The following is a 4,119-nucleotide window of genomic DNA, read 5'->3' as shown; positions in this document are numbered from 1 at the left end:
GAGCCTGCAGGCCCAGAGACTCACTCCCTCAAGGTGTTTGGCTGTACCTGAAAAGTTATCATAACTTTCCCTCCTTATAGCTCTATGATATATTTGGACATTTTTAAAGCACATACAAATACATATTTAGAAATATCATCTGTCAAACCTATAATATGGTCATGGACATATTCCCTTTTGCCTACTCATACCCAATCATCTTGCCCGTCTACCTATGTGTCCACCTGTAGATTAATGTTTGTTATAACTGATAATGCAGTATTGTGTATGCAAAAATATTTACCTTTGTTGTCTGTAACTCCTGTGCACCTTTCCCTGTCTTCCTTTTCCTATTGTTATTGTGCTGGTTATCTACACTTAGTATATTGCCTGTTCCTTGACCCAAATCAATACATGTCTCTTTCCTAGCTAGCAGTCTTCTTTCCCATCTCCTCCCCTCCCTGGTAACCAACAAAGAAAGTTTCCTTCCATGTATAAACCTTTCCTTGACTTTTTATAATAGTGGTCTCATTATATATATGTCCTTCTGTGACTGACTTATTTCACTCAGCATAATGTCCTCCAAGTTCATTCACATTATGTGGTGTTTTACAGATTCTTTATTATTCTTTAATGTCGCGTGGCATTGCACTGTGTGTACAGTTAAAATAATAGTTTGATTATCCATTTATCTATTTATGTGCATGAATGTTGTTTCCATCTCTTTGTTACTGTGAATAGTGCTGCAATGAACATGGGTGTATATATCTCAATTCACATCCCAGCTCTCTCTTCTCCAGAATATCTAGTAGTGGTATTACTGAATCAAATATTTGTATTTAATTTTTAAAAGAAATGTCATACTGTTTTCCACAGTGGTTGTACCATTTTATAGTCCCACCAGCATTGTATGAGAGTTCCAATCTGTCCACACCCTCACCAGCATGTGTTGCTTTCAGTCTTGTCGAAATTGTTACTATTGCTGGGGTGAGATGATATCTCATTGTTTTGATTTGCATCTCTCTAATGGCTAATGACTGTGAATATTTCATTTGTTTTCTGGCTGCCTGAATCTTCTTTGGTGCAGTGTCTCTTCATGTCTTCTCCTCATTTTTGAATTGGATTGTTTGTCTTTTTGATGTGGAGGTGTTGACTCAATGGCACCTAACAACAACAACGACAATATCATTATGGAGTTGTCAATTTCTCTTTTGAATTCTGTTAAAGTCTAACTATTTGGGGGCTTTTTCGTTGTGTATGGAGATATTTATTATAGCTATATCTTCTTGTTTGATTAATCTTTAATCATTTAATAATGTCCTTCCTTATCTCTTAATGAAGGTTTTTGTCTTAAAGTTTATTTTATCAGAAATTAATATTGCCACTCCTGCTCACTTTTGATTGCCATTTGCTTGGTATGTTTTTTTCAACCTTTAATTATTAGTTTATTTTTGTCTTTGTGTCTACAGTGTGTCTCTTGTACATAGTACATTGAAAGGTCCTGTTTTTTTAGTCCGTTCTGCAACTCTATTTCTCTTGATTGGTGCATTTACTTCATTTACATTCAGTGTAATTATCAATAAGGATGGATTTATTGTTGTCATTTGGTTAGGTGTTTTTTTTTTTTTTTTTTTTGTGAAAGGTGCTGATTTTCTCCTATATAATTTTCTGTGATAAGCTCATATTTATAATTTTAAAAATAATTTCATTTGTTTCTATTGCTTCACATGCTAAATATTTGCATCTTTACTCTTTTTTATTTTGGTAAGAAGTTTTCTTAATTTTCTTTGAGGTTACCTTGTGATTTACTATTTGCTTTCCAAGTTTAAAACAGTCCTTTCTATCTTGAAATCATCTTGACTTCCTCTCAGTTTGGAAATTCTGTACCTACACTATTTATGCCTCTTTTTGCATTGTAGTTGTCCTCATTTACAAACTGATGTCTCTAATGCCCTGTTTTCAGTCTTGGAGCTCTAGTAGCATAGTGCCTAAGGCACTTGACAGCTAACCAGAAGGCTGGTGCTTCAAACCCACCAGCCACTCCTCAGAAGGAAGGTTGGGCAATCTGCTTTGGTGTGGTACAACTTCAAAAACCCAAGGAGGGGTCTCTATGAGTCAGGCCTGACCCGACAGCACATAACAACAACAAAAAAGTTTACTTTACTTTGGATACTTCTGTATCTGGGTTGATTTCTGGGTTGTCATGAATATTAATCATCAGTTGTGGTCCAGTGTTGTTGGTTCTCTGTCTGAAGGATACCTTTAACATCTTTTGTAAGGTTGGTCTGTTTTTTACAAATTCCTTTGATTTTTGTTTATCTGGAAATGTCCTAATTTTGACATCATATTTGAGGGACAATTTTGCTGGGTATATAATTCTTGGTTAGCAATTATTTCTTTCAGGGTTTTATTTATGCCATCCCATTGCTTCTCATCTGCATGGTTTCCACTGAGAAATCAGAACTTAGTCTTATTGGTTACCTTTTGTAAGTAACTTTTCAGGATTCTTTCTTTGTCTTTGGTTTTGGAATATTTGATTATGGTATGTCTTGGTGATTTTCTTTTGGGTTCTATCTTGTTTGGGAATCACTATACTCTTGAATGCCTATCTTCATGTCTTACATTATATTAGAGATGTCTCTTCCAACAAATCTTCCACAATTTTCTCTGTGATTTCATTTCTCTCTTTCCATCCTGGAATTCTGATTACATGTAAGTTATTCCTCTTAGTGTCTCACATAAATCTTAGCTTTCCTTCATTTCTTTGTTTCTGATTTTTCCCATAACAAAGTAGTATTGAAAGGTTTTTCTTCTTTTTTACTAATTCTGTCTTCCATTGATTTGAGTCTACTCCTGTCCTTTCAGTGTGCTATCAATTTCTAAAATCTTAGTATTAATCTTCTGGATTTCTATGTGCTGTTTTTGCATAGTTTATTGATCACTTATTTTGTCAGTTTGTTCTTGCATTACTTTCATTAATTCTTCTGGAGTTTTGTCTGTGTTTCCCTTAATTTTGTCAGTGTTTTCCTTGATTTTGTCAGTATTTTCCTTGATCTGTCCATTAAACCATGGGTGTTGTTGTTAGGTGTCATCGAGTCACCTCTGACTCATAGCGACCCTATGCACAGCAGAATGAAACACTGCCCAGTCTTGAGCTACCTCCACTATTCTTGCTACACTTGAGCCCATCGCCACCACCACTGTGTCAATCCACCTCATTGAGGGCCTTCCCCTCCATTGTTGACCCTCCACCCTACCATGCATGACATCTTTCTCCAGGGAATGGTCCCTTCTGACAACATGACCAAAGTAGGTGAGATGAAGTCTGGCCACTCTCAGCTCCAAAGAGCATTCTGGCTGCACTTCCTTCAGGACAGACCTGTTAGTTCTTTTAGCAGTCCATGGTACTTTCAGCATTGTTTGCCAACCCACAGCTCAAAAGCATCAACTCTTCTTTGGTCTTCCCTATTCATTGTCCAGCTCTCACATGCATATGAAGTGACTGAAAATACTATGGGTTGTGTAAGGCACACCTTAGTCCTCAACGAGACATCTTTGCTCTTCAGCACTTGAAAGAGGTCCTTTGCAGCCGATTTGCCCAGTGCTATCCATCACCTGATGTGCTGACTGCTGCTTCCATTGGCATAAATTGTAGAACCAAGCAATGTGAAGTCTTTGACAATTTCAATCTTCTCTCCAGTTATCATAATGCTGCTTATACGTCCAGTTGTGAGGATTTTTGTTTTCTTTATATTGAGATGTAATCCCTATTGCAGACTTCAATCTTCAATCTTTAATCTTCATCATTAAGTACTTCAAGTCATCCTCACTTTCAGCAAGCAAAATTGTGTTGTCAGCATATCGCAGGCTGTTAATGAGCCTTCCTCCAATCCTGATGCCACATTCTTCTTCATATAGTCCAGCTTCTCAGATTAATTGATCAGCATACAGATTGAATAAGTATGGTTAAAGGATACAACCCTGACACATTCCCTTTTTTTTTAATTTTAAACCATGCAGTGTTCCCTTTTTCTGTTTGAAAGACAGCCTCCTGGTCTATGTACAGGTTCTTCATGAGTACAATTAAGTGTTTTGGAATTCCCATTCTTCTCAGTGCTATCCACAATTTGTTATGATCCA

The sequence above is a fragment of the Orycteropus afer genome, unplaced genomic scaffold (genome assembly GCF_000298275.1).
Source record: "Orycteropus afer afer isolate SDZICR_OR568_19922 unplaced genomic scaffold, OryAfe1.0 scaffold00213, whole genome shotgun sequence".
NCBI lineage: Eukaryota > Metazoa > Chordata > Mammalia > Tubulidentata > Orycteropodidae > Orycteropus > Orycteropus afer.
Note: the sequence above shows the minus strand (reverse complement) of the source record.